General features: G+C 36.7%; 2 protein-coding genes across 2 annotated transcripts in view; one reads left to right on the forward strand and one right to left on the reverse strand.

The window, feature by feature from the left end:
- The window catches only part of LRRN3 (leucine rich repeat neuronal 3), a 35620-nt gene extending 34379 nt beyond the window's left edge, over positions 1 to 1241 (reverse strand). Inside the window, exon 1 of the mRNA XM_075152240.1 lies at positions 812 to 1241. The gene's annotated coding sequence lies outside the window, so the exon portion shown is untranslated. The remainder of the gene's footprint in view (positions 1 to 811) is intronic.
- IMMP2L (inner mitochondrial membrane peptidase subunit 2) overlaps positions 1 to 15460 on the forward strand; it is a 478971-nt gene that overhangs the window by 232001 nt on the left and 231510 nt on the right. The window lies entirely within an intron of this gene.

Raw genomic sequence — 15460 nt, forward strand, 5'->3', positions numbered from 1 at the left:
ATCCCCCTATGTTGGGTTCTTCTCTTTCTGAACAGCAGAGCTGGGCAAAAACTCCAACTAGACATGTGAAAACAAAGACATGGAAAGCAAAGAGAAACTGTTCTGAGGCTTCCTATACTAAAACAGGCAAAGCTTTTATAGTGATGGATTTGAACAGTCTCCTTACATGAAAATATACTTTAGAGGCACCCTGCTGTGATCCTGTTAATTACCAAAGAAGATTAGAACTCTTCTGCTTAATGCGATCCTTTTTACCTAACGCGTCCGTTCCAGCTGCATCCACAATCAGGCATTCACACTGTCCCTTCTGACTGGAAAGGGGATGTTTTTAAGCGAAGTCATTTGCCACAATCCTTAAGATGTAGCCTGGCAGAAATTCAATAACTGTTTGTGATATGCTCATTCAGCCTCGCTGCTCAGTGTTTTTTAGGTCCTGACATAAACAGCATTTCCCTTAATCCTAGCACTGGAGAGAAGAAAGGAGGCTGTCCTGTATCTTGTTTTACTGGTTTCAAAACACAGAGCAACTGTGTAATTTGATTTTGCATCTGAAACATCAGGGGAAACATTTTCCCTTTATAATTTTTTATCCTTTGATGTTCTTTCAAGCTAACAAATGCACAAATCTGATACACTTGCAAGCATATTTAGATTATCTTTGGTACAAAAAGCAAATTGCATTTGCATTTCCGTTCAGAAAGTAAAATGTGAAAATACGCTAATAAAAAAACTTTATGAAAAGAAGAAAGGGGAAAGGGTTTACATGTGAAGATAAAAGTCAGGATAAAATTGAAAATAAAGAGGAACTTACCCTATAATAAGAGTAGTTTCAGAGCTGGAGGAGTTCTTGCATCTCGGTAATTTTGATTCCTTAGTTCAGGTAGCCACATACTTGTATTAAAGCCAGAGTCCGAATAGATGTGCATATGTGTATGTGTGTGTGTGAGTCGGTGTGCGTGCGTGCGTGTGTCTAACGGATTATAATACAAAGATGTATCTATTGATATCCTACAGCATGAGAGACTCTCTGTGCTGCCAGCTGAGATCCCTTACGTTTGCCAGAGCGCTGTTGCTGCCTGGCTGGCTGAGGCTCACAATCCAGTGGAGACGGGCGGGGGGAGAGAGATGCTCGCTAGCTCTTCTTATTTCTCCTTGTTTCCATGGTGGTTAGTGGTGCATCGTTCACCCGCTCGGTTGTCACACTGACATGGTGCTGCCTGCTCAGCGGTCATTAATAACTGAGCCCCTTCCACTCCCCAGAGAGGAGCCAATGCTTCGGCGTGCCCAGATGCCGCGTAGTACGCGCGGCTGCGCCAGCCTGGTTGGCCGTGGGAAGCTGTCTGTTACGTGACACTGCTGCTTCGGGTGCGGATACATGAAACAAGCCTTTGCATGCTTCCAGAGATCTCTTCCGATTTGTGGGAGTTACAGGGCATGCTTTGTGTTTGTACAGAACAGCTCGGGAGGTTTAAATCCCCTTTTTTTTAAAGCTATATAAGGATGTTAGCTGTGTTCAGAACAACTGATGAGAGATCACTGAAGTTCTGCAAAGGCTGCTGTAGTTCAGAGGATACTGCATGTTGAAACCATGCAGGAAAAACGCTCCCCCCTCCCCGTTTCGCTGCTTTTTTTTTCAGTTTAAGAAAGTAAAGGATTTTTCATACTCCTTCTTTTCCAAATTTTATAAAATATTAAATTTTATGACAAACATTTATCAGTAGAGAGTAAGAGCCATAAAACATCTTTCTGAGAAATAAAAATTCAGAATAAATTGAGCAAGGGGTTGGTTAAATAAAGTCAGTTTCTTTCAGTCTCTGTCTACTTGACTCTCTCTTTTATGGCCATCTAATTATATAAACAATAGGCTGCACAGATTTTTCCTTCGCCTCCTTCCTTCTTCCTTCCTTTCTCCCTTCTCCCTTGTGCCATACCCTTTGGTGAAGAATTTTTTTTTTTCTATTTGTACTGCATCTGTGAACAAAGGACATACAAACTATGAAGATTTTAAAAATTAAAAAATAATTCACAGATTTTTTTTCAGTTTAAGGGAAGTATACACTGAAATATATCATCCCTTTTCCTAGGTATACGAAACAATAAATGAGATAGATGTTGTTAGGAAAAGTTTCTTTTAATTGTACATACTGTTTTATATAAAGGAAATTACTTTGTAATAAAAAATTAACAATAGTGAAATACAAAGAGTTGGTTATCAACAGGTCAAAAGGAAGAAAATGTTGGATATCTTGCATGAATTCAGTACTACTGACTGAGGCAGGCCACCCTCTAGTGGATTAAAGTGAAATGTGGTTCTGATTTCACACTCTTCTGCTTTGCTTGAAGAAACACTCACAGTCCTGTCGAATAATAGCATGAAAAATTTCTGAAGATTAGCAAACAATGTACGTTAATGTACTTTTTGCAACAGCAATAGCAACCAGAATTCTATTATAAATGGTTACTATTTTATGAATATTATATATTATTTTGATTCACTTTGAGTCCGAGATCATGGACTGCATTATTTTTGTTTTTATTCCGTAAGAAAATTATTTTACACTTCATAAAATCACTTATTATGAAAAGTGAATTAAAGTAATGCCAGCTTCTTGAATAAATTTCATTTTTTTGTAATTGGTTAGGACAAATTTTGCAAAACCAGTCTTGTTTGATTCACTGGTACTTACATTGTTGTGGCTGTGATAAAGCAGTTTTTTCCCCTTCTGCCTCAAATTTTTGAATACTGCATTTAAACTAAGTACAGGGAGCAACGTTTTAAATTTTTTAAAGATGTCTGCTGTTCAGCTTTCATACAACTGAGTAGGACTGCCTCATATATGAAATAATGACGTTTAAGTGACAGACTGCAAATACATGAAATACTGTAGGGTGGGAAGAAGGCCAAGTGGCCCTTCCATTTTCTCCCATTCTCTTATTACGGGCATTACATTTTTTTCTAATGTGAGTTAAAGACGTATAACAAAAACAGTTGGGGCTCAACCATCTTTGGTTACCTTTCAGATCTTCTGGCCTGGGGTTGGGACAGGGATCACCTCAGACCAAAAAGATGTCACGTCACCTTTCTGTAGCCTCAGGGCTCATTGATGAAACCTTGTCTCTCCTTTGCCCCCACGAGGTGGCTCTTGGAGCCTCTGATGGTACTTAATGTTCACCACCATGAGCTGCAAGTACAAACCATTGTAAACTTCCCAAAGTGAACCTATGAGCCTTCTCTGCTGCACAACATAATGGCCCGTGTCTGATGGGACAGTGCTCAGGATGCGTTAAGGAAGCACAACCAAAAGCCAGAAAAGCAAGACTTCTTGCCATGCTAGCCCCCACAGGAAAAATGGAAGTCCTTCCTGATCCCAGCCATGCGATTAGTCGCACCTATCCCAAACAAAAGATGTAAACCTGTGCTACAGAGGTGGGACAGTGGGTGGAGTAAGAGAGAAGAAAATTTCAAAAAGTTTGGGCAAAATTAAAAATAGGAGAACATTCTGTTACAGGCAAATATATACTGCTATTTCTCTTATCTCAACCAATGGAGAAACAGAAGATCTGGGGAAAAGGGAATGGGTAGGGAATACTGTTGCCCTACCTGAAAGCTTTCTTGGGTTTTGCCCCTAACCTCACGTACTCGCTGTGGTTCATTCAAAATCTGGCTTTCTAGTTAATATAAGAATCATGCAAAAACGTATTCAATGATTTGACATGTGAAATTAAGATTATAGAAGTGCTTCATTTTGGTTGATTGGTATGGACTGTGTAATTAGAGGGCTAAATAATTAAATCAGCTAAAGTATACTTGCATAAAGAAAGTGAGTTCTTATGAGAGACTATATATGCAATTAAAATACCTCCTTGATAGGCATACATTTACATATTAGTTAAAATGTTATTATATAATAACAAAGTTCTGTTTCATAAAAAAGTGAAATAATTGAATTTTTTAATTTAGCTAATGCTAAAGAATAAATTTTTTTTCAAACTATCTGCAGGAGAAAAATATCTTTTATAACCAATACAATTATGATGATTAAGGTTCATTAAGTTATTTTCCTGCTGATTTCACTATGATGCTTGGTGGTTTTAAAATAGCAACGTAATGTATTTCACCAGAATTATATATATAGCTTATTAGGTTACAGGGTAGGAAAAAAATATCTCAGACTGATAGAGAGATGATGAAAGTAATGTAGGCTAACTCCAGGTATTTATTTAGCATGCATTTTATCTGATTACTGAGTGCACATGAAAATAAACTAAGTAATCATTTGTTTGTAATGGACAATTAATACGATGCATAAAAACCTTAGTTATTAAAATACAGTGGTTCTATGCCTGTATTCTTCTCAAAATTGTAATAGGATTTCAAAACTTTTTCCTTTTTTCATTATATAGAAAGGCGGAGCATCCTTGGGCTTTAATATCCTCTAGGCTTGTTGTGGTTCAGGGAGTTAACGGTGACCATTTCTAGTATTTTTAGGCTCTGAGAACACAGCTGTGTTTAGAATGCAGCAAGTATAGTTAAAAACTGAAATAAATACCATGCAGTTAAAGTAAAAAACCCACAAATATTTGATCCAAATTCTAAGATGACACACTTCATATCAGAAACTGGCAATTAAAAAAATTCTTTCTAAGTGCGTATCCATACAGATTATGTTGAAGTGTAAAAGAGCAGATACTTTTTGAATAGCTTTATCGCTTACATGTGCCCCTATCTTGGTTTCTGAGGCACCATAGCTACAAGGAAGAGGGCTGAGTGGCGGCTCTTCACACTTACTTCTTGTAGCCCTTAGAGTAAAAAAGCAGCTGGTGTTTGACAGATTAATTCCCACCAGTTCTGCAAAGCGTAGCCTTACTGTAACTTCCATGTGAGGTGTGGGGACATTTATTTCTGAATGAAGGTCTAGAATTGCTCAGTTTCAAGGAAATACCTGCCTCGTGGCTTCATCAGTTATTAACTGACTTATTAATTATAGGTAGTTGTCATTGAGTGATTTGCCTGGAAGAGAGAAAAAAATGCCACCACTTTGTGTAACCCCCTTCTGCCAGCATTTTCAGTGCATTGTTGTCAACCTGACACTGTCATGCGCATTTTTAGATATTATAGCAACTAACTATTGACATTTTCCTAAGGGCTACGCTTCCATACAGACAAGGAGTAACTCTTATTAACGCGTACCCCTCTGAAATGGAATCATTTTTTCAATGATAAGCAAAAGCAACATTTCTAGCTCTAGTTCTTTGTCTTTTTTGAAGATGAAAGGCTTGTTGCCAACAATGAGTTCAAGTTTCTAAACACAGTTGTACTTCATAATGGAAAGTGTTATGCTCAGATTACTTAACCTGCTACCAACTTTCTTTTATCAGATCTCAGAGTTAGTGTTGATAGGATAGAGATAAAGCAGATGGAAACAAATCTAGGCCATGAACCTGTAAAGAATTCCACATAAGGAAAAGTTCACAGCTACACAAAGCACCAGTTACTTCATTAAAAACTATGTAGGTAGTAGGTGCTATATGACTTAGCAAAATCTGAAACTGCGTAGTAAAAGCAGTCGTATAGTACAGGGAAATTCAATCATGTGTGATGGGGATGAATGAAAGCAGTGGTGATGAGATGATGCTTATCTTGGTGATCAAGGGAATTTTGCATATTCCAGCAAATTCGCCTATTCATGTAGCAACTGTGTTCTACGAAACAGAAAGGACAAGATCCCAGGCGAGAGCTATAGTCTCTTTCCTCATTATAGGTCCCAGAGCTATAGTCAGCCTTCCTCAGGAATGGCCTGAGATCTGAAGAATCTTAACGTGGTTTATACCTATTGGGTCTAACTCAGAGTGATATCCTAAGAGTTCTAATTTTCATCCCTGGCTCTATTTTAATGGGCAAGAATCTCTGGCATACCAGCATCTGCTGAAGGCTGGAAGTGAGTCACACATAGCAACCATAACCTTGCTATGCCGCGTGGGAAACTTAATGAAGACAGAGTAGTGAAAAGCAGCTAGAGAATCCTTATGTGCAGCTGGATTAGGTAGAGGAAATACAGGATCTGTAAAGAGGCTTTCAAGCTCAGTGTATGTATTCCATTTTAAAACATCTCAGTATGTTTCTGTCTTACTTGTGGTGACACCTCAGTTTTTGTAACCTATAGTAATTGGATATAATTTATTGGGATCTTCTCAATGTTAGATCTTTAAGACTGAGATGCCCTTGTTGATTTCATAAGGATCTGCTTGTTGCTCATGGGACCCGGTATGCGCATGGGATATACCTTTTAGTGGCATGGCTCTTTGAGTTAATCTGTGTCTGAGGTCGATGAAGAAAATGGTGGCAGTAATAATTTGAAAATAGGGCCTAGAATTTTCCTGATTGTGACTTGTTATAATTCTTATGGGTGGCGGTAAATCTTGAACTTTCTGTCAATATAGAGAGGACTTTCTCCATTTCCTTGCTCATATCTGTTTTCCTTTCTCTGGAGAATTAACTGAATTTTTATCTGAAACAGATTTACCCTTTTTCTGCTAACACTGTTGTGGTGTGGCAAATAGTACATGATTAGCGAGAGGGAACTTCCTTCCCCCACTAAGCAATTTTTTTAATTTAGCCACTTTCCCTGATAATGTCACATTTATTTTTTTAAGTATATATGGCAAGCCTCAGTGTGTTTCTCAAGGGCAGAACGTCAGACTTGAATTTCTTACCTTTTTTAATGAAACGAAACAAAAATTATTTTGTTACATTTTATTGTGGATTAATATTAAAAATGGATGGACAACAATAGTAATTCTAGATTCTTTGCTTTTTATAACTATTTGCACAAGAGTTATATTGCAGCTTAAGAAATCTGTACAAACAGAGTCACTAAGCTAAATATTAGAACGAGAACATAATTTTGCTTTTAGTTACTTTTACTCTGAGATTAAGAGAAGTGTTATAGTAATTTTGCCATGCCATCAATAGCAACTGTGGTCATGGGTAGTTGTTATGAAGCTATCTTGGTGGTGACAAGGAACAGCACGGATATGTGCAGTGTGTGTTCAGAATATGGTTACTTAATGATAGTTTCAATCAAATACGCAAAACTATTGGAGCGTAATGGGTACCAAAGTGAAGTTTTTAGTAGTTTAGTTACACAATTTCATTTTTTTCAACTTGCAGGCCTAGAAAATTAATTAAAAGGTCACTGGAACATACAACATCCTTACCAATTAAAAAACAATTTAATTAGGAATGCAGTAAATGTTTCCCTTCTCCTCTGTAATTTGACTGCCAAAAATTGTGGGTGCACATTAGGTGTTTTTCTTTAAATGTAAAGTTATCTTTACATTAATAAGTTGGGGGTAGAAAGGATCATGTACATAATGACTTACTGGAGGAGGAGCTGTTTCAGAGGCTTTCACATGGTTCCCATTACTAAGGAAACCACTTATTTTGTCTGTGCATGTTTTGAATAGATCTCTCATTTGAAGTCTGGTGCTCAAACACTGAGGATTGCATTATAGCACTCAGAAAGAGGCAAAGGAAACAAAAGAGGCTAAAAACCACTGCAACTTTAAGGAATACAGTCTAAGAGTATTGTATTACATGCTTATGAAAGTGTACACATCTGTTTATATTTGAGAGATGTATATATATGCATTTTGATTGCTTTGTTCCTACTAAAATCAAAATGAGAGTATTAATAAGTAAAACGGAAAGTAGATGTTGTTTTGACCTGCACTTTGCATGCCTCTATTGTAAGGACACTTGAGAAATCTGGTGTACCATTTAGGTAGTATCGAATATGAGTTCTGATTTTGATGAATAGATTGAAGAAGAAAGAAGTGCCTATCCAACGATAATGGCTAAAACAAGGCTGCGAGGATGGCTATGTGTTCAACAGTTAGCCAAACCTTTGCTTGAAAAGTGCGTCTGTTTCGGCAAAATTCCTAGCTTAAGTCTAAGACATGACTGCAAATGCACACCCGAACATACTTATATTATTGGGGGCCAGCACATTTTCCCCACATGAATAGCACATGTATTCTGTGCTGACCAAACATTTATATGAACTATTAACAATTGAATTAAAACCTTCTCTGTTAGCAATTGTATGCCCAACTGGTGTGCTCAGAAACAAAAGGTTGCTCTAATACAGCCAGACGAATCTGGTTTGAGGGGATATGCTTTTAAAGTACATGTATTTAAATAACTTGGAACTGATTCCAAACTATTCCTTAAAGATCAGAATTGTTCACAAATAAGCTGGAAGTGTCAGAGAGATGTAGAAATCTAACAGATTGCCAGAGAGCTGTAGGGAAATTAAGTATGTGGCCAATAAGTGTTCTTATTCAGCACGTCCAATATATGAATTAGTTTATCAGTTAGTTTTTCTGTCAAACAGGATAGAAAACTGAAGACAAAGATGCAAATTCCTGTTTTTAAGGCCTACAAACCCCATAACTGTGTAGGGTCATGTGACAACAAAAACGGTACTACAGAAAGTTAATTCCTTTTGAAAATAGAAATGCATTCTATATTTTGTGTGTGTGTTAATGCCAATTTATTTTGAAATGAAGAGCCTTAAGTCGTCAGCAGTTGATACCTGATATGTCTGATGAATAATTATTCTTAACATATGTTGCATAGTTCATGTGCCATTTTGGGTGACAAGAGATTACTTTTAAAGCTAATATGATTTGAAGGGATTTATGTGTGTGTTTGTGTGCACAATTAATGAGTAGCAAGTCCCATATAGATTTTCTTCTTTAACTCCTTGACTGTTAAGTGAGAGAGAGAATGACAGCTGTGGTAAAGCTGACATGTCCTTGGCTAGACTTAGTTGGATACTTTTGGGTGAAATAAAATAAATGTCTTTAGATTACATAGAGATATCAAAACTCATTTGTCTCAGCTAAGAAATATCAATTTTTAATATTCCAGACTATTTGTGTTGTTTCAATCCTCTACTGGCTGTGTTTGCCTTCTACTGTCTTATTGCAAGGATTCACAACGTGTCTCAAGGTACACTAAAAGTATTGCTATTCATTATCCTTAAATTTATGCTTGCAGCAAGAAATAAGATCTTCAGTGTTTGGTAATACTGACAATTTCCTTTACGATGTAACTGGTATGTTTCTGAAAGAGTGCATTCAGCCTCCAACTCCCATCAGTATTATCACAAAAGAGATGAAATCAATATTTTTTTATAAAATAACTGGGATAGGTACTCTCAGCAAAAGCTAACATGTGTTTTGATACAAGAGAGACAATTTACCTGGTGAGGACCAGGACTCTCTGATACTGAGAGACAATTAAGAGTTAATAATTGAATTTGTAATTCTACTTACCAGAGAAGAGGAACCAACATTTTTTAATAACTTAATTAAAATATTTGGGTAAAGAATATAATACAAAATGTAGTAGATAATATAAATAATAGTTTAGTGCCAAGTAAATTTCATGATGATATCACTTTGAGGAGGAGGCAAAGGACAGGGAGAACAAGAGAAGGAAGGAGATTTTCCCACAATAAGCAGCTCAGAGGAACGTAGGAATATCATTTAGAAAGGCTGTTTGAACTTTAGTAATAGAAATGGGATTACACTCTAAGTAGTCTACGATGAAAGGTCATTTGGAGCCAATAACGTGCAATTCTGCTGTAAGTTGTGGGCTTATTACTTAGAAATAACTGAGGAGGAGAACGTATCTCTGTATTGCTGGTTGATCAAAAAGTATGAGCTGACAGCATGGCACAGCTGTGAAAAAACCCAAATATGGTCCTAGGATGCACCAGGAAAGTTATTCCAGTAGCAGTAAGGAATTAGTAGCACTTTGGACACCTCATTTGGAATAATTCATTCAGTTGTGGTTTTGTGCTTGAAAAAAAAAATGAAGTCAAACTGGAACACATGCAATTAAATACTATTCAGATGACAGCGGGGCCCACAATACAGAGAGGTTTATAAAACCTTGCCTTTTATAGTGTAGGAGAGTCAGGGAGAAAATAAGATTCCTGCTGTTACAAAATGAAGTAGAGCTAGCAGAACAAAATGTGTAAGTGACTGGTGTTTTTTTCTTGGTGTTTGAGTCATTGCATCCTCGGACAAGTTTCCAGTGGAAATACTTTGGGTAGAAGAACAAAACCAAGAGCAAACCAAAACAACCACAACTCAGATGAAACCATTAAAAAAACCCTCAACCTCTTTAAAGATACTGATTGGTATATTTATAAAAGAGGTTTGTTTACAGATAGCTGACTTCATGCCTACAGAAGGAGGAACTAGACTTAACATTTTAGGAAGATCTTTCCAGTCCTTTTTTGCTTATCAAAGATAAATGCTACGTAGCAGATTTCTGTATAAATCCAGTGCCCATCTCTATGTTCTAAATTCTCTTAAACTGTTTTTGATACTCTTGAATATTTGCAAGCATAGGAATTTCTAACTCCCCAATTGGTGGGAATACTGACTTTTCAGTGATAAAACAGCTTTTCTCAATATTTACCTCAGCAAGTATAAATAAAGCAAATATAAGTTTAGTAATTTACATTTACTTACCATTATAAAATAGTGGTTTAGCTATCTATACATGCTAATAGTTGAACGGCACTGCAAAAAGTTCAGAAGAAAAAAGGATTCTAATATCTATATTATAGTCTTTGATTACCACTTCTCTAGATAGTTCTGGAAATGGTAATTCCCTTGATAATATTCTCTAAAACAAATTGTCATCCAAAGGCCTTAGATTTTACCCAAAGTTTTCTTCTCATATGCAACTTTGATCACTAAATAAAAACCTCACTCTGTTGTTCAGGTAATGTTTTCAGTATCTTCCGCTGGGTTTTTTTTGGTTACTGAGACAGATAATCTAAGTTCAGCTACAAGGAAGTCACAAAAGGCCTTATATGCACAAAAAATGCGAATAAGCCTCCCTATCATCTTATATGCAAAATCCAAATGCCCCAAAATTGCCTAACTTTTTTTAATGTTATCTTTTAGCACTCTTAATTTTGCTGACATCTACTTTTTCTATGAGTAGCTGTAAGAAATAGCTGTAATAAATCCACTTTTTAGATACATTTGTATTTCTTTCTTGGGCCTTAGGTTGAGTTTCTCTTTAGCTAATAGGCCACCTATATGTTCAGCCATCTCCTGAAGTGGCTTTAATAGGCAGGTACATTAACTCATTTCATATCTTCCTATAGAGAGATATTCATCAAGGTAACAAACTTGATGATGGAAGAGCATATTTTTCTCATTACTGCTAATTCGAATGTTATGCCAAATAGGCTTTCAGGAACCGGAACACAGATAGTTACGGCCTTAATGAAAAAGTAATAACATTCAAACTGGAAACCCAACAAGTTAAAGTGCATGGGTCGAAGAGGGAGAAATCAAAGTGCTGATTCATTCTCATATTTTCCTAACTGTACTCTCAGGCCACATATTTTTATCATGGCTGCTGTTATGTCAAATGGAGAATATTGAACTGAACATAAAGGAGACTCAATATTGCCATTTACAAATGTGCCTCAAGAGTAACCTAAATGATGAATAATTTGGTATGTCAGGACCAGGAGAGGAGATTCTAGTAATTCCATTAATTCCACTAACCCCTCCTGAGACCGTCCTGGTCCTGGGTGTGAGTACAGCTACTTTTGGAGAGAAGCCAAACTCTTCATTGCTGCCTACACTGCATTTCAAAGCTTTTAATTGAATATTCCTAACTGAGCTAACTATAAATTACCTCAGGCTTTGAATTTCACTTTCCACTGATTCATCCTCCCTGTGCCCAGCCTTTCCCTCCTCTTTGTGGTTATGCAAAGAACATGCAATTGCTTTCTCCCACCTTGCTCCTAATTTTGAAAAAAAGCAGTTCACCTTTGTTTTCTCGAAAGTCTTCCCTGCTGACTGCTCAGGTCTTTGTCCTTGCCAGCTTCTGTCCAGAGGGATGGAGGTTTCAGTCCTCTGCTTCCTCTTCAAAGTGTCTTGTGCATCAGACACTTTCAAGGATGTCACAGGGAGGGCTGGCCCTCACTGCTTGTGGGGGACCTATTCCGTCCCTTGGCTGTTGCAGAAAGACTCCTGTATTCTTGGTTTAAAGACCCCTCTGAAGCGGTCTGCTTTAGTGGGGCCCAACACATGGCCAGTCTGAGACCCCAGGACACAGCTGTCAGCCCAAGACCTGGTTCATAGACTCTGCTTATGTGGATTTCCCTTCTTTCCAATACAGACTGTGCATGGGGCAGGCAGGAGGAACGCTTATGGATAGGATAAATGCTGCCTGATCAACATCTGCCCCCCTCACTGCAATGCTCCTGCAGTCAGATGCTGCAACCCCTTTTCTCTGTTTAAACTGTGGGAAGGTGAAATCATAGGTGCAGTCCATTTTTCTTCTTTTTGGTGGAAGGGAGGGGCAGAAAGAGGTGCAGCAAGGCACATATTATATTTCATGGGTAAATGCTTTGAAAGCTTGTAAGGCAAATAAATTGAAAGGTCAATATTCTGGCTTGGGTGAACTGGTGAGAGAAGCTTTTACTTGGCATATGCCAGTATGACCTTTTCCTTGCCCACGATCAGCACAACAGTACTCCAAGGGTTCTAGGGTGTTGATGGCACCAAATATCCAGTGTGTCTCTATGCAAATTTTCGTACTGCTCTGCCTTGAATAAATTTTGGATTGATAAAGCTTGAAGATCTATGTTCAGAATTTACTAAAACCCATTTAAATATTTATTTATAAATTAGGCTGACATCTTCAGTGTATTTATGGTCAACACCTATTTCTGTGTTTTAATAAATGCTCTGCAGATTGCTTTTGTTTTAACGTGGGTCTAAAATTTTATGATCTGGGCTGAGGAGAAGTACAATATGAATTATTATCCTTATTCTTTACAGTTTTTATGGTTCTTCTGAGTCAACCTAAATGACAAATGCTTTCCAGTGCAAATCCAAATAACAACAAATTAAGCCTTTTTTTTTTTTTCTTAACACAGAAATCACTAAAGAGTTAAGATGTGCTAATTAACTGGCTTCAACACAAAGCAACAGGCAGGGTCCAAAAAGGTCCAGAATTTAAAACCAAGTGTCCCAACACGCGAGCTGTCTCTTGCACAGGTTTGTAACCGTGAATCACTAGCTTTACCTGTATTAGTTTGAGCATAAATGTGTCATAACCTTTAAATAGTATGATTAATCAACCCTTTTAGAAGAGCTCCAGTATTAGAGTGCTCTATAATACATGGCAAATCTTTTTGTTCTGAGAACCATACTTCTATTATTTTACCTGTGTATAAATCCTGTGAATATTAAAATCTTCATAGGCTTTTTAAAGGGTTTAAAGAAAAAGAGAAACTGCTTTTAAACAATGAAAGGCTATAGGTCTTTATTTTTGAAAGCATTCAGTAGGCTCTATAAACACATACCTCACCTTTAATACCACATAATTCCGTATTTCAGTAGTTCAGTGGGATAATGCACTGGCTCTCTAAAGAGCTTGTGGAAATGAAACATTTAGCAAGAGCAACATGGAGCTTATTTGGTAGCTAATTTGCAGTAATTTATTGATATCATCTCAAGGAAGCATGGAATCATTCTCACTTTCATTGACAAATCATTCCCAACCATGCTTGTAGGGAATGAGATAAATGTAATAAATTGTTTTACATTGTGGGGTTCAGAATTAAAGTTTTATGAAGAGAAATTTACCACTGGTTTTCTTGAAGCCATGAAAAATGTGAAATGGTGGCTTTCATGGTAGCAATTACTGCATATGCCATGGTCACTTTTCCAAGGCCTATTGTAAACTCTACTTTTATACACCTGGAAAACAAATTACCCATAAGCTAAAATAAGTAATAGTGAGCAACATATGTAAGTGAAAACCCAGGTAAAGTGTTTGTTTTGTTGAAGAGAGTTTTGTGAATTACTGATTTCAGTGTGATCAGAATTTCACGGCTTCGTTTTAGCAATATTAGTACAAAGCTATTCCAGAAAGAGGAAGAGAGGAAAGAAGGAATTTTTGAGATATGCAGCTCATTAACAGTTAATTTACTGTATATGTTCCTGGATGGAATTTGCTATAGCGCTGTTTTTGCATCCCCCTCTATCCTGCTTTTTGTGTGTGTTCATGCATGTGTGTCTGCGCATATGCATTTCTAGTGAATTTGGTTTTATATAACACAAGTGTATCTGCAGATGGGATGATCCCATTTTTAGTATGCTTTTAGCTTGTGTTGGACAAAAGACATTAGATCAACCTTTGGCCTCACTCTAATTTCAAATCCTTTTGCCATCTGCATTTATTCCACCTTAAGAATTTAGTTCCTTATGGATAAGATATTCTACTATTTACTGTTCTCTGCTTCCATGGTGTACTTTGTTATCACATGAGCTTGTTTCCAGTGGCTTGGGAACTTGGGTCAGATATTAGACTTTTTTAGTCATCTTCACATTTTATATATATGTATGTAAACAAATTTGATACCGTGTAATACATATATTATAAAAATTAATATAAGTAAATTGTAGTATATGCATATATTAGAGCATGTCTTCATTCCCCAAAAGGTGGGTCTCTAAGTTGGTTCCAAGCAGTGGTAAATGCATACGACACAGTACAACACCATGTGAAGGTACAACCTTATATCCAAAAGAGGGTTTTGAAAACACTTAATTAGCCTAATTCTAACTAGCTTGAAAGGAGGACCATACTGATCCAGCAGTACGGCTCTGAGTTTCAGTTATGGCTCTCTACCTTGTACAAGGTGCTTTTGAATTAAGCTCCAATGTGATATGAACTTCTTTTTCCTAGGCATATAAAATCACAAATTTTCCAGCTATTTCATGTTGCTGTTCACTTATCAGATTCTGAAAAGAGCCATTGGCCTAATGGGCAAAAGAAAGAAAATTATATTGTTTTGCATGATGGATGATTTTTTCTTTATTCTGAATCTTTTTATTTTAAAAATTGGCTGATTAAATATTTGCTTTAAGTTTAGGATTTCAGTCCATCTGTAGTGCTGCTTACATTGTTGGATAATAATGTTGTTTTTAGATTTGTTTTTAAATACATTATAGAGCAAAAGACGCTATGCCACGAGTAGAGAACAAATATGCCACCTTTGCACAAAACCAAGTAGCTTAAGTGTCAGGCTTGTGACCATTAGCATCAACCTGCTTGTGTATTTAAAATCCATGTTTAGTTCATTTAATGTAATTTTTTATAGTCTTCACCCTGTTTATAACATATCTCTTCAAACAATTATGTTTTTTTTCTTTTTTTTTGTGAGTTTTCTTTCAAAATACAAAATTCCTTTTGAAAGAATTTGTTTAAGGCAGATATGTTCTAGCTGTCTTTCCATTTCTAACCTTACTTTATGTCAGAACACTGAGATACTATAGTCAGTGTGGTGAAAAGACTGTTCTTCAGACTTGGAAGATTTATTGAAGAAGGGTGATTTGGGGT

The sequence above is a fragment of the Calonectris borealis genome, chromosome 1 (genome assembly GCF_964195595.1).
Source record: "Calonectris borealis chromosome 1, bCalBor7.hap1.2, whole genome shotgun sequence".
NCBI classification, from domain to species: domain Eukaryota; kingdom Metazoa; phylum Chordata; class Aves; order Procellariiformes; family Procellariidae; genus Calonectris; species Calonectris borealis.